Source organism: Callithrix jacchus, chromosome 2 (assembly GCF_049354715.1).
Source record: "Callithrix jacchus isolate 240 chromosome 2, calJac240_pri, whole genome shotgun sequence".
NCBI lineage: Eukaryota > Metazoa > Chordata > Mammalia > Primates > Cebidae > Callithrix > Callithrix jacchus.
The window spans coordinates 204083588-204109732 of record NC_133503.1 but is presented as its reverse complement, the minus strand read 5'-3'; the positions used below and the strand labels follow the sequence as shown (position 1 = coordinate 204109732).

Genomic DNA, 26145 nt, shown 5'->3' with positions numbered 1-26145 from the left:
TGGCGACGACAAAGTGATCTCAGGGTAAGCCCGTCCCCTGGTGTTGGAGGAGGACCAGGGTGACTTGAGCACGGGGCCCCCCGGGTAGCTGTGTGGGTCTGGAGCATGGGGCACAGCCGTGCTGAGTGCCTCTTGCTGGGAGACTGCTGGTGGCACTGGGACATGCTCAAGGTGAGGTTCAGGGTCCTGCTTCCTGGAAGGCCAGGGACACTGTGGGGAAGCTGGGCTGGGGCTGTCTGGGAGGGACCATGGCTTGCCATCTGGGGAGCAGGGGACAGCCAGACGGATGTGGGATGCATTCCAGGACCTGGGAGTGAGGTTCAGTCAAGGAATCGCCCAGAAGCCACCAAGCTGAAGATTAGTAGCACGATCGCTGGCTCACCTCTGTGCCTTTCTTTGGGATCCTTCTCTGCCTTCTCACTGACACCTGCAGGAGCCAGAAGTGACCCATGGGGCAGGGGTGGGAGGTGGGGAGTCCACGCACCAGCCTCGGGAGGACTTCCAAGCCTGCTGTGTGCCTGAGCTGCAGCCACGATGGATTTCCCCAGCTGGTCAGGGTTTGAATGACTGAGACCAGGCTGGCCTGTGACCCAGGGACTCTGCATATTTGTTTTTTAATATGAAGTGACTTGACATGCTATGGAATTTGCTGGAAATTTCACCCAAGCTGAGGTTGAGCAGGGAACGAACCAGGATTTGGGCCACAACAAACCAGCGTCTACACCGTATGCACTCGGAGCATCTGAATTTCCAGCTCCACAGCCCTGGTGCCTCCAGGTGAACTCTGGGTGTGGGATGGGGTCTCGTTTCCACTAAACTGAATGACACACAGCCTCTGACTCCATCGCTATCTTGGGATTTTCCTTTTAAAAGCTTTTACAGTTACTTTCGAGCAGTCCATTTGTTTATCTGCCTCTTGTTTTGAGTGAGGGATGACAGTGAATGTTTGAAGCCTGTCCTGCAGATGGGTCCTGCAGCCTGAGGGACGCATGCCCCCGTCCCGCTCCAGTGGCAAGTCCCCGCCAGCCCAGACCCCAGAGAGGTGGAGGCAGGTGCCGTCCCTTGTTCAGGTGACCCAGCACGGCTGCCCCATGCCCCCACCAAGCCTGCAGCCCAGACCAGCAGCAGCCTCGGTCGGGGGCTGGAGGAAGTGGCTGAGAGGTGGCTTGGGGGTGGCAGCTGACCAGCCAGGTGCTCCAGCGACAGCTGATGTGTCACGGGCCTGAGCCTTCACCCTGGGCGCCTCTAGCTTGTCCACAGCATTGGCAGCTCTCAGTGCAAAGGCCCCTCTGCTACATGTCACGGTGCCCAGAGGGAGGGAAAGCAGCTGGCACCCGAGGTCCTGCCAGGCTCATAAGATCACCGTTAAGGCCTGAGAAGCCAGGAGGACCCGGGATGTGCCAGGAGCCAGTGGGAGGGAGGCCACATGGGAGGGAGGCCATGGAGGGTCTGAGGGAACCTGAGGTGCTGGAAGGAGGAGGAGGCGGCGGGGAGCCAGACGTGGGGGAAAGAGGGGCGTCTGGAACTGGAGCATGGCGGTGACTCTGGAATTCTGTCCAGCTGCATGCAGCCATCAGCAACAGGTCTCAGCGTGAACAGGTCCCCCAGAGCGGGTGCTGGGGAATGTCTCCTGGCCAGGGCTGGAGATTGCAGAGGCCAGGGGAGGAGGGAGGAACCCCACGTAGCCCCATTTCCGGGACACTGTCTTCTTGGCTGGATTTTGAGGAGGGTTAAGTGTCCCTCTTGGCCTGGCTGCTGAGTGGGTGAGAGCCATTGCATGAACTTGCTTCCTGTCATGAGACTGTGAAAGCGTCTCAGCTCTGCCAGCACCCCCCCTCCACCTGCAGTTTCCTTCCCAGGCCCTCCTTGCTGGCAGGAGGGAGCAGACACACAGGGCGTGGATCCCTCCAGAGCTCACTGGGGGCCGTGCACCCCGCTCAGCACACTGGCCACATGCCCTGCCTGCCTGTTTAAATTTCCAGCTTGCCTAGACAGGCAGATGGAGTGGGCTTTCAGGAAAGAGGGAGAAAAAGGAATCCTTTCTACATGGATGGCTTTGAACCCTTGAAATCCCAGCGAAAATAATCACATAAATACTCTTTGTAGGAGCCCAGAGCCATGGCACATGGGCTGAATCTTTGTATTTCTTTATGATTGGAAAAGGATGTTTCACATCTTGACACTGACTCTCAGCCACATCCAGATAGAATTAGTGAGACCCCAAGAAGACATTCCGTCAACGCTGGGTAATTGCGAGAACCTTAAACAGACCTGTCCCAGCATTTCTGAGAACGGCGGCCTGCAGCGACCTGGAATCCCACAATGGCTCTGCCAGGCATTCCAGGAGCTGGTCCCAGGGACACGCATCGAATTCATTATTTATGGAGCAAATTATCTTTCTCCACAGCAAGCAGAGACCTTGACAAATGGGCCACCACTGTGGCTTCCTGATTTTTTTTTTCTTTTATGGAGATTGAGGATTGCAACAGACGATGCTCTGAAGACCCCCAGGGCTGTGCTGTGCGGGACATCTGGCCAGCCCTCAGGGTCCTGGACTTGCCCTCGTCTGCACTGCTCATCTGCTGCCTGCAATGCAGACTGGCTTCCCCTGGCCCCTCAGACACTTTTTATAGCTTTGTGCCTGGTGGGTGCAGCCTTAACCTCCTAGGAGACCCCTTTCCCACCATGATGAGAGGTCAGCACAGACCGCCTTCCAAGCATCGGGTAAGTCATGCAAACCCTCGGGATTATGAGGCTCTCAGACACCTTGAAAGAGCTTGTAGGTGAAGAAAGTTTGATTATTTGGGAAACGCCGTGGCTTTGTATCTGGATGAGGATGGGCGAGTGTGCAGAGTTCCAGCTGTGTGCCTGGACGGGGTCGGACAGTGGCACCTGTTCCGTGGCGTTCGCATCAGTTGTGACAGTAGAGCAGAGGCAGCTGCTCGTCCCACATCTGATGTGCCCAGGGAGGCTGCGAAGGTGGGCCTATGGGGTTGTGTTTGCCAGGGCCCTTCGCTGCGGTTGAGTATCTGTACTTTGAGTTCCCCTGGAAGCTTATTTACCTGACAGCTGCATCCAGTTAGCATCATGGATGGGCGGGAGGGCCACATCCTCGCAGCCGTCTTCAGAAGGAACAGGATTCATCCTGAGCCTGGCTTGTGATTCAGGCTGTAGTCGTGGAAGAAAATGAAGCCAATAAGCTTTCCATTGTGTACATTTTCTGTGATTTAACTCTCGAAAGCCTCTTCTAGCCTTGCAGGAGCATGAATGAAGGAGTCAGTGAATACCTAGAAAGCACCCATGTTTGCAGAATGATTCATTTTCAGCCTTTCTCTGTGACTTCAAGAAAATCAGAGAAAAGCGATGTTTCTAACATTTAAATTGTGCATAAAGTGGTATTTGCTTCTTGGGCTCATCCTGGTGCCATTTAATGCCATGCGGCTTTCAGGCAAGGTTGTCTCCAGTCCCCCAGTGCCAGGTCCTGGTGGCTTGGGGTGGGGCACTGAGTGCTTCTGACAGGCCTCCCTGTCCAGCCCAGTGCTGGGGACACGCAGATCCTCCTTTCCAGGAGCTAAGGTCCTGCTCGTGGGAGGATGGCCCAGGGGCTGCCGGACAGAGGCCGTGCGGGAGGTTCTGCAGGAGGGGCGCGGGTGCATCTCCTCCAGGAGGCTGGAGCTAACGCCCGTCGTCCACTGTGTGTGTGAACTGCTGCATCCATAGTCATGACATGCTCCGACTGTCCAGGCTATGGACTCCCCAGCCCTGCTGCTGCTGCTGCAGGGGCTGCTATTTGGATTTGCCTGAGCACTTCTGGAGGGAATGGGGGGACTGCAGATTCTGGGGTAAAGTCCTCGTGACCGCTGCGCCCACGTGTCTGCTTGGCTGGGCCCTGGTGCCCAGATGCTTGGTCAAGCATCATTAGGGATAATTCTTTGAAGGTGTTCCTGGATGAGATGAGCAGTTCAGCGGTGGACTCTGAGTAAAGTAGCTGATCCTTCTTAGTGTGGGGCTTCATCCAATCAGTTGAAGGCCTGCACAGGACAAAGGATGACCCTCCTCCAGCAGACACCTGTGGGCTTGAGCTGAACTTGGCCTCGTCTCTGCTGCTCACCTGCTGTCTGCAGTGCAGACCTGCTCCCAGGAAACAGTGTTCACACCTTTGTGCCTCATGCGTGCAGCCTTAGCCTGCATGGAGACCCCCTCCCGCCCCCTCTTCATGATCAGAGGGAGTAAATTACCACCTTCCATGCATGCAGGTAAGTCCTGGAGACCATCGGCTCCTCCCTGGGTCTCCCGCTGACAGGCAGTCCCGAAGATGGTGGACTTGCCAAGCCTACAGCATGCTTGAACCAGTTCCTTAAAATAACCCCTCTTTCCATGCAGATATGCACGTTCTGCTGGTGCGTTCCCCTGGAGAAGCTGCATGCACCACCTTCTTCGTCCATGTCATAATCTCTCAAAGGGAGTTGGGGGACTGGTCCACAGCCCTGCAGTGAGTATGGCTCTAGACCCAAATTCCCATCTTTCCGCCGACCACACGGGGGCAGTGTTCTAAGCACACGTGTTCCCGGACAGCCAGCCAGGTGATCCTAGATCACCCAGCATCTGAGCACGTGTGTTACCGGACAGTCATCCAGGTGATCCTAGATCACCCAGGATCTGAGCACGCGTGTTACTGGACAGTCATCCAGGTGATCCTAGATCACCCAGCATCTGAGCACGTGTGTTACCGGACAGTCATCCAGGTGATCCTAGATCACCCAGGATCTGAGCACGCGTGTTACTGGACAGTCATCCAGGTGATCCTAGATCACCCAGCATCTGAGCACGTGTGTTACCGGACAGTCATCCAGGTGATCCTAGATCACCCAGGATCTGAGCATGCGTGTTACCGGACAGTCATCCAGGTGATCCTAGAGCATATGTGTTACCGGACAGTCATCCAGGTGATCCTAGATCACCCAGGATCTGAGCATGCGTGTTACCGGACAGTCATCCAGGTGATCCTAGAGCATATGTGTTACCGGACAGTCATCCAGGTGATCCTAGAGCATATGTGTTCCTGGGCAGTCATCCAGGTGATCCTAGATCATATGTGTTACCGGACAGTCATCCAGGTGATCCTAGATCATATGTGTTACTGGACAGTCATCCAGGTGATCCTAGAGCATATGTGTTACTGGACAGTCATCCAGGTGATCCTAGAGCATATGTGTTCCTGGACAGTCATCCAGGTGATCCTAGAGCATATGTGTTACCGGACAGTCATCCAGGTGATCCTAGAGCATATGTGTTACTGGGCAGTCATCCAGGTGATCCTAGAGCATATGTGTTACTGGGCAGTCATCCAGGTGATCCTAGATCATATGTGTTCCTGGACAGTCATCCAGGTGATCCTAGAGCATATGTGTTACTGGGCAGTCATCCAGGTGATCCTAGAGCATATGTGTTACTGGACAGTCATCCAGGTGATCCTAGAGCATATGTGTTACTGGGCAGTCATCCAGGTGATCCTAGAGCATATGTGTTACTGGACAGTCATCCAGGTGATCCTAGAGCATATGTGTTACCGGACAGTCATCCAGGTGATCCTAGATCATATGTGTTACCGGACAGTCATCCAGGTGATCCTAGATCATATGTGTTACCGGACAGTCATCCAGGTGATCCTAGATCATATGTGTTACTGGACAGTCATCCAGGTGATCCTAGAGCATATGTGTTACCGGACAGTTATCCAGGTGATCCTAGAGCATATGTGTTACCGGACAGTCATCCAGGTGATCCTAGAGCATATGTGTTACCGGACAGTCATCCAGGTGATCCTAGATCATATGTGTTACCGGACAGTCATCCAGGTGATCCTAGATCATATGTGTTACCGGACAGTCATCCAGGTGATCCTAGAGCATATGTGTTACCGGACAGTCATCCAGGTGATCCTAGAGCATATGTGTTACTGGACAGTCATCCAGGTGATCCTAGATCATATGTGTTACCGGACAGTCATCCAGGTGATCCTAGATCATATGTGTTACCGGACAGTCATCCAGGTGATCCTAGAGCATATGTGTTCCTGGGCAGTCATCCAGGTGATCCTAGAGCATATGTGTTACCAGACAGTCATCCAGGTGATGCTCTTACTCTCTTGCGCGGGAGCTGGCATCATCACCCCCATTTAACAGATGTGGGCACCGTGTCACTGAAACATTAGGTCACCTGGCCAAGGCTGGCCAGTGGCAGAGCCCAGATTTAGATCCAAGCAATAGGCCTGCAGACACCTGGCCACCCTGCTTGCATCTGTCACACTAGATTGCACCCTCATTAACAGAATTTTCACCTCTACGTGGGGAGACATAAATTAATATCAATAGATTTCATGATATTCTGACTTTATCACATTATAGTCCATTGATTAATACATCTCCACATATATTTGATCATCAAATGGAGAAATTCATAGGTGTTACAAAAATGTATCTATTGAGTTTGATGAAGGGTGGTTTATTACCTGCTATTACCTGCCTGGAATGCAGAGGATGAGAGGAGCCGCTAGAACGCCTCTGCATTTTGTTACATTGAGTAGTGTGTGACAGGAATGGCAGCCACCATGGGCATGCCCCCAGGACACAGTGAGTTGCCTTCAGTGAGGGGCAGGGCGGGGCCGCCTCCTGCAACCCTGGCTGTTACCGTGGTTTGCTTGTGCGAGTGATAAGCAAGGCACAGTCATTTGACAGAGGCGGCTGCTAGGTTAAAAATGAAATGTGGACTCAGTGCAATGAAAAACTTTCTGAGCCTTCAACAGGGAGAGCTGGGAGAGAGCAGGTTCTGTCGGAGCCGTGAAGGAGGCTAGGGCCAGGCAACACCATGTGTCTTCCGTCTGTGTGGCCGTGGAGCTCGGTGTGCATGTGCATCCTGTGTGTTTCTGCTTGTGCTAGATGTCTGGAGGTGTTTAAGGAGAGCCTCTGTCCACAGGAAACCAGGAGTCTAGAAGTGGAGTGAGTGTGTGTCTGAGCATCTCCCAGGCACGAGTGTCCTGTCCCTGCTGTGTGACGGGCACCACACACAGGTGCCATGAACCACAGACATGCGCTGCCTCACAGTCCTGGAGCCCAGAAGTACAAACTTGGGGTGCTGACCTGGACGAGTTCCTCCCAAGGCTGGGAGAAGGAGCCATTCCCAGGCTCTCCCAGCTGCTGGTGGCCTCGGGCGCTCCTTGGCTTGTCTGTCAATGGCTCCATGCGTCTCCAGCTGCGTTTCCTCCACACATGTCTGTCGTTGTGTCCGAATGTCTCCTTTTTATAAGGATGTGGTTATGCTGGATGAGGGTCTGCCCAAACGACCTGCTCTTCTTTCATCACATCCACCTCAGACCCTGTTTCCAGAAAGGCCGCGTTCCCAGATACTGGGGTTAGATGTGATTTGATCCATAACAACCAGCGATGACATTTCCCCTTCTGGGGAGACTGAAGGGTCTGAAGATGCTGCCAGCTTTCTTGCTTTCGGGGAACTTGCACCAAGGTGCGTGGGCGTCTCATTCAGGTCATCAGCTACTCCCCAGACACCTGCAAGATCTTTCTCAGTGCTCCTTTGTTTTTAAAGTCTTTTATGCTTTGCCTTCTATATTTCTGTTACAGAATACAGAGAGGGAGTCGCCGCAGTGCCCCAGTGAGGCAAGAGAATTGTGGCTGGAGGTTATCACTTTGGAAGAGGGTGGAACGCATTCCTCCTTTGAAACAGACCCGGGGTGCACAAGGCAGGGCTGAGAGTGGGAGAAGCAACGCTGTGTCTGCTTCCTGGCCCGGGGGAGGCTCAGTCACCTGGACAAGCAGAGTCCCCGCTGTCAGGGGCCCGGGCGCGGCAGCAGCTCCAGGGGTGCCCTTTTCTACATAAGTTCATTCAGAGATTCCCAGCGAGGCCCACTTGTGACAGGTTTCAGGAGAGCCATCAGCGTTGGGGGTCTCTCCCTGCCCTGGGACCCTGGGGTGAGTGCCACGGAGACAGTGACCTTTGCCACAGGCAAGGGGACATTCAGACAGAGGCCTCCTGGTCTCCATGCTCTAACTTCCGACGTTGAAATAAGATCAGACGCACTTTTACCCCACTGCTTGTCTCGTTAATGACGGCAAGAAATGGAAGTAATGCTTTGCCTTCTATATTTGGGTGACTCCTGTGTGCACCCATGGGGGACCCTGGGGCCCAGGGGCTGGGAGCCCTGAGCTGGGAGGCAGGGAAGGTCAGCAGCATGTCACAGACAACACACTGGGAGCCACTTCTGTGCCCAACGGTCCTTCCACCTTCAGACTTGACCTGCACTTTTGAGCTCCCAGTGAAGGCCCCACGGGCTTAGGGAGGGCCCGGGAGTTGACCCTGTCATCAGGCCATAGTGACAAGCAGGAGCCAGGGACTCCTTGTTCAGCACGAGGTGGAGAGGGAAGCGGGGGCAGCTCTGGGTTTCCGTTTCCTCTTCCTCTCTACCATGTGACCTGTGTGATCCACGCAGCGGGCTTCAGGCTCTGGCTCAGGACAAGCTCCGAGGCAAACTTCTCCCTCTGTGGGTCCTTGCAAGTTGTCCTGACACAGCGAGCGGCCACTGCAGGCTGAAACAGAGGAGGATTGCTGCCGGCTGCACCCGGAGTCCTGTCCTTGCCCACTCCACAGGGTCAGGAGACGGCGCACATGAGATCAATCTCACTTCCAATAATTAATCCCAAGGAAATGGTCATGGAAGTGCACAGGTGATCAGAGGAAATGGTCATGGAAGCGCACAGGTGATCAGAAATGGAAACGCTGAAGAAGAAGGAAAGAGAGCAGTTTCTCTGTGGAATAAGAGGCAGCAGGTTACGGAAATTGTTACAGCTTGAATTGCGATCCCCAAAAAGACAGGTTGAAGGTCAAACCCCCAGTACTTGAGAATGGGCCCTCATTTGGAAATAGGGCCTTGCAGACGTGATTTGCTAAGAGAGGTCCCAGTGGAGCAGGATGGCCCAGCAAGCAGTAGTGAGAGGATACTACAGCCAGGAGCGCAGAGGTGAGGCTCAGAGACGTGACGTATGTGAAAAAAGACTAATTTTAGGTTATGTAGAAAGTGATCCTAGGAGCCGATCTTTTTCTTCCCAGATGACCTTAAATGCATGCGTGAGTGAAGCAGAGTAGCTGGGCAGTCCTCAGGACTGGTTAATTCACGTATGTGGCCCAGGGCTTCCTGCAAAATCATGCCGAGACAGACGCGCAGAGGACAGCCCGTGACGACGGGGCAGAGACGGAAGTGGCCAGTCTACAACCCTCAGCACGCCCGGGGTGGCTGTGACCCCGGGGTACCAGGGCAGGCGAGGAAGGTGTTAGCCAGGATTTCAGAGGGCTCAGGATCCTGCGGACAGCGTCAGGTGGGACTTCCAGAGGAAACTTCTGTGGTTTAAAGCAGCCCAGTGTGGGGTGCCGTCCTAGAAAACCAGGACAGAGGCTGTGTTACTTTCACAATAGATTCATCCATGAAAAAGTAATGTGCTGAGAATAACGCTTGGTGGCTGCAGTCAATTTAAAAAAGAGGCGAATTGCAAACAGCCTGTACTGTACAATTCCATTTCTGGAAAATAAACTATGTGCTTTTTCAGAGAGAAAAATGCCTGGAGAGGCGCCCGGCAGCACTTGCCACATTCCCGCCTGTGATGCGGATTGCGGATATTTATGTGAACTTTTGCTTTATCTTCCTCTCTCCAAGTTTCGGGATGTATGTGCATTATTCTGATAGCAAGAAAAAAGAGCCAGACTTTTCTTAGCAAAGACAAATGCCAAGAGCAAAAATGTGTGTAGCGAATTTGGAAGACGAAGGTTGAATATGCTGGAAGTGTATGAATCGAGAGGGAGACGGAGATCCTCGCACACGAGAGAAAGAGACCGCAAACACTGACGAAATACTCAAACGCTTCAGCAAAGTCAGAAATGCGAATACAGCAATTGTTTCCCAGTAAAATGAGGCAAGCGGTCACACTCAAAGTTTGATGGGGTCAGGTGAAGGGGAAACTCCTTCCGGAAGAGGGTATGATTGTAGAAGCTCCTGGACGGGCCATTGGGTGGATGCCCCAGGGAGCGCTGTCAGCCGATTCTGGAGTCTTTCCTGAGAACGTAATTCCAGACATGAAAGGTATTTCAATACGGTGGCCTCCAGCAGAGCAGACCTGGGCCCGATGAAATCAATGACCGATCAGTTCTGGAGCATGTGAAGGACAGGAGACACGTTTGCACCATGTTTCCTGCATGGGGAACGTTTTCAACATGGAGTTAACCCACGAAGGCCTGGATCTGGAAGCGCATCAGCACTGTGGCTCAGTGAGAGGTGAATTAGTGGGTGCCACGAAGGCCTGGTTGTGGAAGCGCATTGGCACTGTGGCTCAGTGAGAGGTGAATTAGTGGGTGACTGTTAGTGTCTCCCACTCACATGCAGTCCCTTGGTCTGTCCCGACTGGGGCAGCCTCTGTGCATGTGTGTAAGTTCCAGAGAGAATTCAGATCCTGCAGCAGAGACCACTGCTCCATCTGCAGGGGAGCCCACAGCCAGGGCTGCCACCGACTGAAGAGGGCTCTGGCCAGTTACTCCACCTGCCAGTGCCTCGGTTTCTCCTTCTGTAGAGTAGAGATGATCTTCTTTGATTGCTATGAGAGGCTGCTGTGTAGAGAAGAGTTAAGAACAAACCCAGGTGGAAATACAAGTTGTCAGTGCTTATATCTGGCTAAGATGGCAGGATTATTTTTCATTCTCAGTTTTGTAAAATGTTAATGACTGGACAATATTCATCTTTTATGAAAAAAAAATCTCAGCTTCTCAACATATGCCCTTCCCACGCAATGAGGTCTCCCAAGGCTTTTCTGGTTGTGTGGCCGCCTGAGAGTCCGAGGAGTAAGCTCTGAGCGCCGCACACGGGAGCCGCCCGCTCACTGCTCACTGCACCTTGGGAGAGACACCCGTCCTCACGCTTCCGTGAAGCCAGCGTCTGTCTGGCCCCAGTCCTGCTGTGGGTTCCAGGGCATCAGGGAGCCACCGACAGCGCCCAGGAGGAAGGCACTAGCAGGAGCGTCTAATGGTGACATAACCAAATATGCAGAATTTCACACGTGGGAGATTTCTTTTCTGAGAACCTCAAAGTTCATACAGAAATTAATTAAAGCAGGGTCTGTGGAAATAGCAATTATGTCTGTAGTATGTTTGCTTTGATGTTACATATGCTAAATGGTATTAAAAGCAGCAAAATATGTGGCATGAAAATAGATAGCAAACGCTGAGCTCCCGTGAACACAAGCAGAACCTATATTAATAGTAAAAGAGCCCAATAATATTGCAGGACATGACCATGAAATAATCCTGGACAATGAACAGTGTTAAGAGAAGTGTATTATAGCCAGAAGTGTAGAGTAAGCTAAGGTCAAAGACATGAGGTGTGTAAAAACATAACTTCAGGTTCTGCGGAAGACGACCTTAAGGGCCAGTCTTTCTCCTCCCAGATGCCCTTAAAGGGATCCATCAGTGGAGCAGCAGCTGGCGTGCAGCCGGGCGGTCCTCAGGACTGGTTAATTTGTGCAGACCATGGAGAGCTCTTGCGCATGCCCGTACTTTGAGCTGTCCAGCGTCGCCACTGCTACTCCTTGCCGATGTTACCTGCTCAAACCTGCACAGACGGTGAGTGTCCTGCACGAGGAGGTTCAGGGGGTCACGGTTTAGGGGAGATGAAGGCTCCAGTACCAGACCCAGGTTAGGGATCTTGGAAAGGGGATTGTGATTATATGGTGACATGGTTCAGCTTTGTGTCCCCGCCCAAATCTCACCTTGAATTATAATCTCCATAATCCTGACAGGTCAAGGGAGAGACGAGGTGGAGGTGATTGGATGGTGGGGGGATTCCCCCATGCTGTTCTCGTGATAGGGAGTTCTCACCATAGGGAGTTCTCACAAGGTCTGATGGTTCCGTAAGGGGTTAGTCCCCCTTCGTTTGACACTTCTCCTTCCTGCTGCCTTGAGAAGAAGGTGACTCGCTTCCCCTTTGCCTTCTGCCATGATTGTAAGTTTCCTGAGGGCTCCCCAGCCATGCTGAACTGTGAGGCAAGTAAACCTCTTTCCTTTGTAAATTACCCAGGTTCGGGTATGTCTTTATAGCAGTGTGAGAACAGATTGATACACATGGCAAACTTGAATTCCAACTCCACTAGTTTCTGACGTGGACACAATCACTTAAGTGTTTTTGTGCCTGTTTTTTTTTTTTAACCTGTGTAATGGGCACATTGAAAATCTTTGTCCCAACTTCCTCTTGGAGACCTGAAATGCAAAGATGGCATCTCCGCTGCCCCCTGCCTTTACGGAGCCCACACTGCAGGTTTTTGTACCTTATTACTGGCCCCTTCACAGGGAGCTGACTTCTCCAAATCTCCTGAGTGATGCTTAGGAGATGTGCAATTCTTACAAGGTTTTCCCGACATCAAAGAAAACCTCTCCTGGTGGATTTGGAGGCATATTGTCCCACATCCGTGGAACTGCAGGCAGTCCAGAGGGATCCTCGGGTAACGTGCTTGGACAAGGTGACTTCAATCCCTGTAGAAATGATTACAAAACATCAAAATGTAATTCTTCTTGAGTAGGTTTTGCTTTCTGAATATTGCCTGGACATCACTTTGAAATAAAAGGCCCCGACCTGGCACTCGTCAGTCACCTGACACACCTGCTGCGTGTTTGCAGGGCCTCAGTCCTCTCAGCTCCGCTGCTGTTCATCCTTCTCCAACAAAGAATGGAGTTGCTGTCAGAGCAGACTCCGGGACTGGGGTCCGCACTGTGTGCTGTCTCACACCTTTCCTTAAACGCCACTCTGGACGGGTAGCAGAGATTTGCCTCCTCTGATGCAAATCAAACTCTGAATTTGTTTGGAGAAACGAACAGAATTCTGTTTTCTGTGGCGGAAATCAGGCCTCAGAATGTTTTTGGGGGTGAAGGAGTACCACAAAAATTTACAACCAAATTTGGAACGAAGCCAAGAAGAGATGGGTGAGTGCGTGGAGACCATTGGTGCAGCTGGCCTGAGGATTCATTACTGGTTTCACTGGATGGTAGGATTTCACAGCTGCGCTACAGGACGCTGGACACTCTGCCCATGTCTGGCTTCCAACTACATCTCTGGAAGTCAGCAGAAAAGAGGAGAGAGGCCTAGGGCTGCATTGATCCATCTGGGGCTTTGGACTCTGGGGACTGAGCAGGGCTGGAATTAGCACCAAAGTGTGGGCTCTGCCTGGTGCCCTGTGCTTGGGTTGGGCGGGGACAGAGTCAGCCGATTTCATGTCTATTTCAGGGCCATGGTCCTCAGGCATTGTCTCTGGGGTGGGGTTAGACACACACTCAGACAATCTCCCCTACTTGTCTCTCCCAAAGCACTCCCACGCAGGTCTCCTGCAGCAGTGCAGCTCTGCCTGCCCCCATGCAGGGCCCACCCCTTCACCAAGGCTCTGCATGGATTAGGATCACCATCCTGCTGGACAAACCACCATGCCTGGCATGACACAAGTCCCCGGTCTGCATGCCCAACTGCATCAGCAGCTGTTTGGAACATGCAGGCAGAGACCTGGGGACTTGGGGAGAGCGTGGGGCCGCCTGGGCATTTTCATGGGTCAGCAGGGCCTCCACCTACAGACGCATCTCTGGCTCAGAGCAGCAGTGATGGGCCCTCTCCTGCTGCAGCCTGTCCTTCTGTGGCCCAGGTAGTTCTCTGCTCCCCCAGGCTGCACAAACTGAGCACAGATGAGGAACCCCTGGCAGCCCCTCATGTGTGGCTGCTGTCAGCCTCACACGGGATGGAGAGTGCAGTGTGGGGAGAGGTGGGAGCAGCTGGGCATGGCACCTCAGCTTTCAAGTGGCCCTGGCAGTCCCTGCAAGCATCCCCTCAAGATTAGACAACCACTTGGTAATGACTCAAGGAGATGCTTTCTATTCACTTTACCCTGGCTGGCCGTATTTCCTATCAAACGAGATTGATTCTCTCTAGGTTGTTTTCATGATAAACATGGCGTCCATGTTCATGGTATACACATTGATCTGGTTTGGCTGTGTCCCCACCGAAATCTTATCTTGAGTTGTAGCTCCCATAATTCCCACATGTTGAGGGAAGGACCCAGTGGGATTGAATCGTGGGCTGGGTCTTTCATAGGCTGTTCTCATGATAGTGAAGGTCTCATGAAATCTGATGGTTTTGTAAAGGGCAGGTCCTCCGCACACACTCCCTTGCCTGCCACCATGTAGGACGTGCCTTTGCTCCCCTTTCACCTTGCGCCATGATTGTGAGTGTCCCCAGCCATGTGGAAATGTGAGTCCATTAAACCTCCTCCCTTTATGAATTACCCAGTCTTGGATATGTTTTTATTAGCAGCATGAGAACAGACTAAAACATATTGCAAAAATAATACCAAAGCATACATTGGTAATCAGCAACATGGCCCAAAAGTACTTTGAATATGTGATCTTAAAAAAAGAATAAAAACACAAATGCATGACTGCTCTTGGTGCCTCAAGAATCAGTCCCTGTGTGAGCTTCGGCCTGGATGGCAGGACACTGGGGAGACTGCTGCTTTCTGGCAGATGATTTTTATACAACTTTCTCCAATTTAAGCAATCATGAAAACAATCTACAAAACTTGTGCTTCGTAAAGGCACTTGGATTTACTAAAAACAAAACTTTTTTTCATGAATCAGTCAGCCACTAGAAATGTCAGGCAACACACTTATCTAGTGGTTGACATAGAGAAAGGTGGATCCATGCTTGCTGTGCAGAGAGGCCATGTGGCCTCAGGCCCTTGCAGATGGGGAGCTGAACCGTCCGTGGGGCACCTGCACCTCAGGAGCTCCCTCCAGAGCCGAAGCTGCCCTTAGCACCCACCTGAACACATGTTCTCTGCTTCCTTCTGCTTGTTCAAAGCTAATGCCATTGTGCACTTAAACAATAAACAACATTATTTTATTGATTTTAAACTTAGGTGTACCCCCTTAAATTTTTTTTCAAAATACAGAGAAGTACAACAAATCTGTACCCCACCCTGTGTCCGACAATGGGCTGCTGAGTATCTTTCCAGCCTCTTAAACGAAGCACATGCTCTTAGCCTCCACCTCCCAGGTGCCCTCTGCCCTCTGCCCTCTGCCCTCTGCCCTCTGCCTTTTCCCGCCCCTCAGTCACTGAAGCCCCAGTGACTGTCTCCTCTGGGACCTGGCGCCCTCCTGGCCTCTGTGCCCACATGGCTCTGCCTGTGTTTCTGCGTCTTAGCAAGCTGACTACTCTCTGCCTCGAGCTCCCTGCAGCACCTGCTTCTCTGGGGGCTGCTCCCTCCCCTCCAGGGTCCTTCACTTGTTCCTGTTCTTCTACCTCCCCCAAAGGGTTGGCATTTTCAGGGTTCCTGCCATTGACTCTTCCTCGGCTGCTCCTGAGTCAGTGTGGACCTCTGGGCTCTGTGTGGATGCACTGAGGGCCCATGTCCCCACAGCAGGGCTGACCTCTGCCATGACTCCAAGCCCACATCCCCACATCTGGTCACCATCACCACACAGCCTGCAGGCCGGCGCCTCAACCAGGCAGGCACTGAGCCCACCGTAGCTCTCCCAGCAAGGCCCTGCTTGCTGGTGGCTGGTCCTCTAAACTAGCACCCCTGAATCTGGAGGGAGCAGCTATATTGGGTCCACTTGCCAGGTACCTCCTGTGTCTGAAATGTGGGCATGCGATCCACACAGCCTCTTTTGCTGAGGGCGTTGCTCCTCTTATGGGGCTATGAGGATGCCACAGGACCAGGCACTTCGGCTGAAAGGGGGCTCCCTGCAGAGTGCACCTCCAGCTGCTGCCTTGACGAAGAAGGACCAACACCTTCATCTCGATGGGTGCCTGTGGACCCTGCTGTACTGAGGCATCCCCACCCTTCTCCTCCCTTTTGACACAGGTGTTGACTCATGTGCTTATGTGGAAGACAGAGCCCAAACCCAAACCAGTTCTGCTGAACCTCAGCATCTCCGGAGGTAAACCCTCCAGACCTGGCTCCCTTGGGAGATTCCTGACACCTTCTTCATTTAATCCCATCTTCAGGAAATGCTAGGATAATGTCCGCCTTCGGGAAATGCCAGCGTTTCTCCTTGTAGCTTCTCACCTCCTGCCGTGGGATGGCCGTGCACACCTGTCAGCGTATTTTGTTGCCATGAGCATGACAGGTTAATCGAGGGGTTAACTGACCTGACTTTAGCCAGGTTTACTAAGCATCAATACTTGGAAAGGCAATGACTGCGCTGGCTCTATAGCTGAGGAAATGTTGATGCCATGGTTCCTACTGTGGGACTTCTGAGGCACGGATGTCATTGCTGTGGGACTTGAGGTGGTGGCTCTATTGCCGTGGGACTGCGGAGGCAGTGGCTGCATTGCTGTGGGACTTGAGGTGGTGGCTCTATTGCCGTGGGACTGCAGAGGCAGTGGCCCCGTTGCTGTGGGACTGCGGAGGCAGTGGCCCAGTTGCTGTGGGACTGTGGAGGCAGTGGCTGCATTGCTGTGGGACTTGAGGCAGTGGCTCTGTTGCCGTGGGACTGTGGAGCTGGTGCTCCCATTGCTGTGGCTCTGTTGAATCTAGGCCTCGTTGCTATGGTAATATTGATGAAGACAGGTAGTGTGATTTTGTGGCCCTCACTGAGTGTCTTTTTCAGATGCTTGTCCTGCAGAGCAGCTGGTGCTGTGTATCTGCAGTCAGATTTGAGCCTCCTTCCTCCCACCTCTTTGGATCCAAATGGTCCTTTGCTCCCCGACCTTTAGCAAATCCTTGCTGCTTCTCAAAGAAAGCAAACCTGTATTTTTCTCAGTTTTCAGACAAATTGATGTCTAGTCCGGGATCCCTCAGAATCTTAGAGTCTGCAGAAGATTTGTACTTTGTCTTCAGCAAGTGTCCTGATCTGAATGCCAGCTACATCTTTATCTCCCTAGGAGAGGAAGTTCCTCAGTCTCACCTGGACTCCGCCAGGGTAGAGGCATTACACACTGCAAGGACAGATGCAGACATTGGCCAGAAACAAACATGCCTTGATAGTGAGACACGAGTCATGCATTTTTAAATGAACTAAAAATGTTTGCTTCAGCAGCTTCCAAATTCGTAAATGCATAGAAAAATAAGTCTGACCAAGAGCGGCTGGCATTTGCAGCTGCCTCAGTTTTGCCTGTTTCCAGGTAAGCTGGAGACACCTCTGCTGTGGTGGTGATTTAAGAGACCCACTCACCTGAAATAAAAACCATCATCAAAACCATCCTGGATATTACAAATGTCACAGAACACAAGTGGAATCCACTTCACTGGACTATATCAACACGAAACCGGGACTGTTATTCCTAGGAGGGTAATTAATGTTTCACCTCTTACGTGCCACTGTTAATGGTATTAATGGTACTTCACATTTATGGTGTTTTCCTCTTTGAAGCCGTTTTTATGAGCAATAATATAGTCTTGTCTGTTTGAAATATGGCATTAAGGGCGCATATTTAGATCTCCCAGTAGAACTGTAGACTTCTTTCTCTTTAAATTCTATTAATTTTTGTTTTCTTTATTTTGGGACTATGTTATTAGGTACATATAAGGTTATGACTATTATGTTTTCTTGATTAATTACTATCTTCATCATTATGTTGTATCACTCTTTATCCTTCATACTGCCTTTTGGTTTAAATTATATTTTGCCTGATATAAATATAGCTACACCAATTTTTTTTTGTATTTGCTTGATAAAACTTTGCTAATTTTTGCTTTTTATGTTTCTGCATTTTTATATTTTATATGTATCTGTTGTAAACAAAACATTGCTGAGTCTTCAAGCTGCTGAATTTGGTCCATTTACATTTGTTTTAATTACAGATAGTTTGGAATTTCAAAAAATGCATCCAACTTTGTAAGACACACTATGTTTTGGGCAGATTCATCTGATTTTATAAAATGAGAAAATAACCTGAGTAAAGTTAAATAATTTAATGAATGCTATAACAGAATGAATTTGCTAATTATTTTAAGGCCACTATGCAGAAAACTGCTTAAATATACATTAAAATAACCTAGCTCTTAACAGATTATCCCAGTAGTTTCTGTAGAACTTCTGAAAATAGATAGAAATTAAAAATGGGTTTGGATGAATAATTGTATAATAGCACAATCTGGACTTTAACCTTGCTTTTCTTTTTTTTCTTCTATTCAATTATACTGAAACATGACGATAAAACACACTAATTTCAGTTAGATTATCTACCTCAAATTAAGCAAATACAGTATCTTTCAAAGTGTAATTGTCTACTTTTCAAAATAACTTTTTATTAAAGAAAGGCTCATAATCCTATGCCTTTAACTAGACAGTTAGTACTCCTAATTGATGTAAGATTTCAGCAACACAGCACTACACAGAGAGATTACACACACAATCATAAAAAACTACACATAAATCTTTAAAAACATGATGTTCGTGAATGATTCCAACCTTCACGGACTTCTCTGTAACCATGTTTCATGAAAAAAATAAGGGGTCCAGACATGACTCTTAAGTTAAACTGTACTTTAAATTAAACCTCAAGTCTCCCCATACAGGTGTCCCAGAGCAGATGTCACCGGTTCAGGCATTGCAATGCCCGGGAATCAGTGGGGTAATCAGCAAGGGGGGGTTGGATGTGTGGTGACAGCCATTGATATTCACAACAGGTGGGTGCACTCATCAAGCTGGAGTCCGAACTTGATAAATGGGTGCCCTGGGAAAAGGTGGTGAGAGTGAAATGGGTGTGGATAGGAGCAGAGCAGTCCTGAGCCCGAGGCCGAAACAGAGGAAGCTTCAGAGGATGCTTGTGCCTTCCTGATAATGAGGTCACAGAGCACAGTGGGATCCAGGGGGAGTTTCATTGAAAGGATGCTTCTGACTTGGTTTTGCAATCACCTTTTCACTAGCAGGTTTTGTTTGTCTTCTGTTGGGAGTTTAAATATTAGGGAAACAATTTGGGATTATCTGGACACCTGTGAGTTCATCGGAGGCTGTGTCATCTTAGAGCGAGCTACACGTTAGGCAAGGCTTAAAGGCTTGTGAAGGGCGACACTTCCCTTAACCAGGAGGAGACGGCTTTTTACAGCAGTGCTGACTGCACAAGAAGACATCAGTGTGCTGAAAACAACACTGGAAACACAAATCTGGAACGGCGGTGTGTTTCTGTTGGTGGTGGTGGTATTAACGTGTGAATTGAAAACCAATAATCTTGTAAACATGTGGCAGAGCCTAATGGCACCCTCCTGGGTAGCAAGTCCAACAATGTCCAGCCATTTAATATTTACAGAAAGAATATTGTGAAAGTGTCTTGTGTTGTTTCCTTCCCTTCTTTTTTTCTAGCTTACTGGCACTAAAAGGCAGCTTTTAGTTGTTGAAACCATTGACCATAATCTTAATTTACATTTACTCTATGTTTCATCATAAGCTGTAATGCATTTTGCCATAAAGTGGATTAATCAGAAATCACAGTTGAATTGGAAATTCAATTGTTAATAGTACTTTTTATAACATTCAAAAACTTTTTTTCTGTTTTGAATTTATTCATTTTAAATGAATAGAACAAATTTGAGGAATTAAAAGCTGGGAAGCTTGAGATTTTTCTGGTTGAATTTTTTTTTCTGGTTTCATTTTAGTTTAAACCCTTAGGCTGTTCTTGAAAATATAATCCAGTGCATAAATGTCTTCTAAGTTGACTGATGACTGAACTGGTGAGTTGTTTTCTGGCTTTGCACATGGTGATACCGAAGGACAGTCTACATGCACTTGGAAAGATAATATATTCTGCTGTTGTGGTGAATGGCCCCTGGATAGTAGTAGGGTCCAGTTGCTAATGGTGTTGTTAAGTCTTCTGTGTCCTGGCTACATTTTCATCTAGTTTTCCATCGTTATTCAGAGTCGGATATTAAAGTGCCCAGCTATCATTGTGCAATTGTCTATTTCTCCAGTTTCCTTAGTTTTTCTTCATTGTAAAATATTTCATGTACTTTGACACTCTGTTATTAGGTATATATATGTTTATAATTATTTTTCTGGTTAATTGACTTTTTCATAATTATAAAAGTCCTTCTCCGTTTTTAGTAATATGTTTTGTCTTGAAATCTATTTTGTCTGATCTCAGTATGGCTAGTGTAGTTCTTGCACGGTTGCTGCTTGCATAGTATATGTTTTTTCATCATTTGCTTTTAAACACTTTTTTGTCTTTCAAAATAAAATAAAGTGTGTTTCTTGTAAAAACATAACATTTGATCTTTTTTTTCTTGTTTTTAATTCATTTAAATCATCTTTAATTTTGGATTGAAGTTTTTAATCTATTTATAGTTAGTGGACTTATTAAGATAAGTAACGGCTGAATTTATTTCTACCATCTTGCTGCTAGTTTTCTTTATTATTTTTGTCTGCCCATTCTTTCTTTACTACTTTCTTCTGTTTCTTTTTTTTGTTCGTTTGTTTCTTTTCTGAGATGGAGTCTCACTCTGTCTCCCAAGCTGGAGTGCAATGGTGTAGTCTGAGCTCACTGCCACCTCTGCCTCCCAGGTTCAAGTGATTCTCCTGCTTCAGCCTCAGCAGTAGCTGGGATTACAGGCACGTGCCACCACCCCAGCGAATTTTTGTATTTTTAGTAGACTGGGTTTTACCATGTTGGTCACGCTGGTCTCGAACTCCTGACCTCATGATCTGCCCAACTTGGCCTCCCAAAGTGCTGGGAATACAGGTGTAAGCCACCACACCTGGCCATTTACTACTTTCTTTTATGTTCAGTAGCAATTTTCTAATGTACCATTTCATTTCTTTTAAATGTTATTCCGTTGGAAAATATTGTTCTAGGAATTACAATGTACACCTTTACTTATCCCAGTCTATTTTATGTTAGTACTAACTTAGTTCTGGCAAACAGAAACACTTTGCTCCAATACAGCTTCATCCTTTCCCTCCTTTGTGCTGTCATTGTCGTGAATATTACATTATTACATGTATATATAAGCATTTATATTGCATTTTAGGTAACTTCAAAGAACAATGCAAAAATATGTTTACCTACATAAGAACTTTAACATTGCTCATTGTTTCTTCATGGGCACTTGGGTTACCATTTGGTGGTGGTCTCTTTCTATCTGAAGGATTTTCTTTAGTATTTCTTGTAGGATAGGTATGCTATCAGTAAATTATCTCAATATTTGTTTATCGGGAAGTCTTTTTTTAAATGTTTGCTGTCATCTTTGAAAGGTATTTTTGCTGACTACAGAATTCTTTACCGATAGTTTTCGTTCTTTTTGGAACTTTTGTTAGTATGTCATCCCAATATCTTCTTGTATACATTCTTTGTTATGAAATGTCTGCTATTAATCTCGTTATGGTTCCCTTATATATGGTGATAAGAGTTTGGGTATCTGTCCCTGCCCAAATCTCATGTTAAATTGTAATCCCTAATGTTGGAGGTGGGGCCTGATGGGAAGTGTTTGGGTCATGAGGGCAGATCCCTCTTGGCTTGGTGCTGACTTCACAATAGTGAGTGAGTTTTCACGAGATCTGGTCATTTGAAGGAGTGTAGCAGCTCCCCTCCATTCTCTCTCACTTGCTCCTGCTTTTGCTCTGTGACCCACCTGCTCCCCCTTTGCTTTCTGCCATGATTGGAAGCTTCCTGAGGCCTCCCCCGAAGCTGAGCAGATGCCAGCACCAGGCTTCCTGTACAGCCTGCAGAATTGTGGCCAATTAAACCTCCTCCTTATAAATGACCACATCTCAGTCACGTCTTTACAGCCATTCAAGAATGGCCTAATACATGTGGTGGGTGCTTTTCTTGTTCCTTTGGCTGCCTCCAAGATTTTCTCACATTGTTCGTTTTTCAACAATTTGACTAGAATGTGTCTAACTGTGTATCTCTTTCTGTTTCTCTTCAGGATTCCTTAAGCTTCTTGAGTGTGCAGATTCTTCATCGAAGTTGGAAGTTTCCGGTTATTCCTTCAAATATCCTCTTGCCGCATGATCTCTAGCTTTTCTGATATTCTCATTAAACAGACGTTTGATACTTCCTGGTATCAATGGGTCCCTAAGGCTCTGTTTATTTTTGTTTCTTCCTTCCCTTTTGCTTTTCCAGATTGAATACTTTCTTTCAGTCTGTCTTCCAGTTCTGATTCCTTATTTGGTCAGTCCAAACCTTGTTGATTTTTCATTTTGGTTATTGTGCTTATTAACTACAAACTTTCCACTGAATTAAAAAAAACAATTTCTATCTCTTTGCTGATATTCTCAGGTTGATGAGTCATTATCACTATATTAAAAAAATTCTTCAAACATGCTTTTCTCAATTCTTTGAACATATTGATAATAGCGTTTTTGAGGTTTTTGTCTGTTAGGTTCAACACTGGGTCTTTCTTCTCAGAGAGTTTCTATTGACTGTTTTTTCTCACGTGAGAATCACACTGTCCTGTTTCATTGTACATCTTGGATGTTTCTTTAAGTCTTGACGTTTTAGGTCATACATTGTAGCAACTGTAGATCACAACTCCCTCTCCCTGTGGGTTGGTGTGTTGAATGACTTGCCCGGGCTCATTTGGTCAACTCCTTTTCTCCTGCAGTAAATGATCACGTCTCTGCTCAGGTCCCCCCACGCCCTTTTTATTCTTGCATTTGTATTTAAGGCTGGTTTTGCAGGACCACTTTTGGTCAGCATAGCTTAGTCATACAATGTTTGACCCACGGTTGTGCTAAAACATCTTGAGCCAATAAAGCGTCTGCCTTTTGCCAATAAATCTGTGTGTGGGTTGGGTAATGAATTTTAAAACCAGTCAGTTAACATAACTTGCTGCAATGTTTGCCTTTGAGGATTTTTTTTTTTTTTTGCCATAGGAAGAGTTATTATATTAAACACCACACCCCACATCACATCAAATCAGCCTGGCAGCCAAGCTGCCGGTTTGCACTGCCTGCCCAGCCTAGGGAGAACCACCGCATGGCTGAATCTGGGTGGGCAGAGCAAAAACAGCTTCTAGAAAAACACCAGTCTACAATGCTTTTACCTGACGTTTAGCAGATTTTTTTTTTTTTTGGTGTGCGATAGATACATGCTTCCCAGTGATCAGAATGCTTCTGTTTGATTTCCAGACTTCTGCAATATTGTATTTGACCATTTTTTCCAGTTTAGCTATTGTTTTAGAATGAAATTTATCAAGTGTCTTCCTTCACAATTCTAGGAAACCCATTAACTTGGAATAGAAATTGAGTTAAAAAGTATGTGTTAGTATTTCTAGGTTAATATTGCCACCAGAGTAGACAGTTGGGGAGAAACACTGATGCATTACTGCTTACTTAGAAGCATTTTATAACTTTTTGACAATATTTATCTATGGAGTCCACTTTTATTGAGGGCTTCTGGAAATGTGCTGCAATGTTTTAAAAAGCCAAGACGCAGAGTACGCACAGTTCTGCTGGTGTCTCGGAACTCTTCAGTTTTCACTCTCATTGCTCAGAGAACGTGGCATCACTGGAAGGGTTGCCCTGGAAACCAGTCATCAACCTGAAGTTCTTATCATTTGTCTCCGGCAGCCTCAAGGCACGGGCGAAGACTCCCATGGCGTGTTTTAGACACAGGATGACCTCGGTGTTCCTGAGAATATTCCTGCTCGGAAGAGCTGCTCCTGTGTGCTCTGTGACTGCTGGTTCTGCCAACAGGTGACACAGTCCTGTCACTTATCATCTGAGTGCTGGATGCATAATTTATTGTTGAATTCAAAGTTATGCACAAGCACATTCTCCAGATCCACAGGTGGAGAACTGAGAGAGCTGAATCAACTGTTCATCTCATCAGGGTAAAATCTGAGGTCTCCAGTTTGCACCAGAAGGATCATTTCCTTTGAGATTATTCGGCAATCAATTGGCCCTCTTTCTAGCGTCACACAGTTACAGGAAAAACTTTTAAAACAGAAGTGTATGTAAAAATATTAGTCTTCTTACTTATTTTGCATCTGAATTTTTAACATGGTTGAAAATCAACATTATTTTATCATTATTTTGAATATTTAAAGATAGAAGAACAAGTGTTAATGTTTTCCTTTTCAAACGAGTTCTTTTCCCATATGTGTATGTTTCCCTTATTTCAGAAGCAAAATCTCCACAATATAAAACATTTGGAAACAAGGATGAAACTTGAAACCTACCTCACCGTCCTCACTGTCCGGGGGTAACTCCTGCCACTGTGCGGATGCGTTTCCCTGAGGTGCTGGGGGCATGTGGTCAATGTGTCTTCCGTCATCAGATTCCTCTTACGCCTAATTCATAGCATTGTGTTTCTGCTTAAGGATCCGTCACAGTCTCCTGCTCTTTGCACTTTTTTCTTACTATAAATTTTGCTCCAGTAGCACCTTTGTCCTAAACGTCTGCAGGACTTGTGAACATTTCTTAGATGAGATACCTAAGAAACGATTTTCATTGTTGTTGTTCAAAGATAGGAATATAACCAAGAATTCAGGTAAGTTTTGTCTGATTACCCTCCCAGGAAGTCCCATCTCTTCCATCTCTACTTCCAAGCTGTCTTTCTGTGTATAGTTCCATAATTGGCCATTATTGTTTATAAAACAAACTACTCTTTAAAACACTTTGGAGTTATAGAGAAAATTAGGGTAGCAGTACAGTGAGGCCTGTTTTCTATTAGAACAACACACCAATTATACGCAATGAATGAACAGTGACACATTATTATTAACTCGGGTCTATATTTTATTCAGATTTTCTTATTTACTTACTGTCTTTCTGATTCACGATCCTTTCCCAGATGCCACAGCACATTTAGCCAGCCTGTCTTAGCTTAACTCTACACCCTGTCTTGAAGGACGGGATAAAATATCATCAACAGGTGTAGAAAAGTACAAGAAAAGTTTTGGGAAAAATCCCATTCATGTGTCTTCAGAACAGCATTGCTGCATTGGTAAGAGGTCTGATGGCAGTTGACCCCTGAGGCAGCACGCAGGCTATGCAGCTCCTAGCACAGGCCGGGGACCAGCTCACTGGTGTTTGGGTCTGTGGCGGTGGTATGTGTGAATCTCTCCTCTCGTGGGGCTGGGTTTTGGGTGATGGGCCTCAGCATTTGTGTTCCAGCCCTGGAGAAGCCCGGTGGGCAGTGCGTAGAGCCAGGGGAGACACAGCCTGAGCCCAAGGCATCAGGTCAGGAGCCTTGTTCTGCCGGTGGCAGCTTGTGGCCCTGGGAGAGTCGCCTCACTGCTGAGATGCAGCCCCTTTTCTGAAAGAGGTGAAGGCTGGGCCTGTGTCATTGGTGCTTGTAACCACTGACAGGTGGGACCCTCCGTCTCCAGCATTTGCCTTGTTTCCTGCCTCATTGTCCAATTTCCTGAGTGAGAGGAGGCCTCTGAGTGAACCTGGTGACACCCTGCAGTTTCGTTTCCAGATGCCTCCCCTGTGAGGGTCACATCTCCGTTCCTCTTATCTTTGTGGTTTGCTGCTCTTTCAGTAGTGAAAGCAAAATGAATGGCATTTTTGATTTCTAAAAAGGGGTCTTCACAAACACGCTTTGGGTTGTTTGTGTCTTTTATTCTTGCTGTCTGATAGCACAATGATTGTCCTACAATTTGTTTTGATACAGTATTACCAGGCACTGAAAGCAAGGTAACCAGTAAAGATTGAACAATTCTTATGTTTACATTTAAAAAAAAAATAGTATAGGGCCGGGCGCGGTGGCTCACGCCTGTAATCCCAGCACTTTGGGAGGTTGAGGCGGGTGGATCACAAGGTCAAGAGATCGAGACCATCCTGGTCAACACGGTGAAACCCTGTCTCTACTAAAAATACAAAAAATTAGCTGGGCAGGTGGCATGTGCTTGTAATCCCAGCTACTCAGGAGGCTGAGGCAGGAGAATTGCCTGAACCCAGGAGGCGGAGGTTGCGGTGAGCCGAGATCGCGCCATTGCACTCCAGCCTGGGTAACAAGAGTGAAACTCCGTCTCAAAAGAAAAAAAAAAAAAAAAAAGAAAAAAAGGAGTATATAGTCCCTTTAGCAAACATCTTGAATTCCGTGTGTCATGTGTATTTCCCAGAATGCTGATGCTGACCGCTTGTTCCCTGCCACCCTGTCCTCGTGATTCC

At 48.0% G+C, this 26145-nt stretch overlaps 1 long non-coding RNA gene across 1 annotated transcript; it reads left to right on the top strand.

Annotated features, from left to right (window-relative positions):
- Positions 1–1843: 1843 nt before the first annotated feature.
- On the top strand, positions 1844–25726 carry LOC144581633 (uncharacterized). The gene is made up of 4 exons (XR_013532709.1): positions 1844–4256; positions 4384–4492; positions 23596–23721; positions 23808–25726. It is a non-coding gene; the product is annotated as an uncharacterized LOC144581633 (long non-coding RNA).
- The last annotated feature ends 419 nt before the right edge of the window (positions 25727–26145 follow it).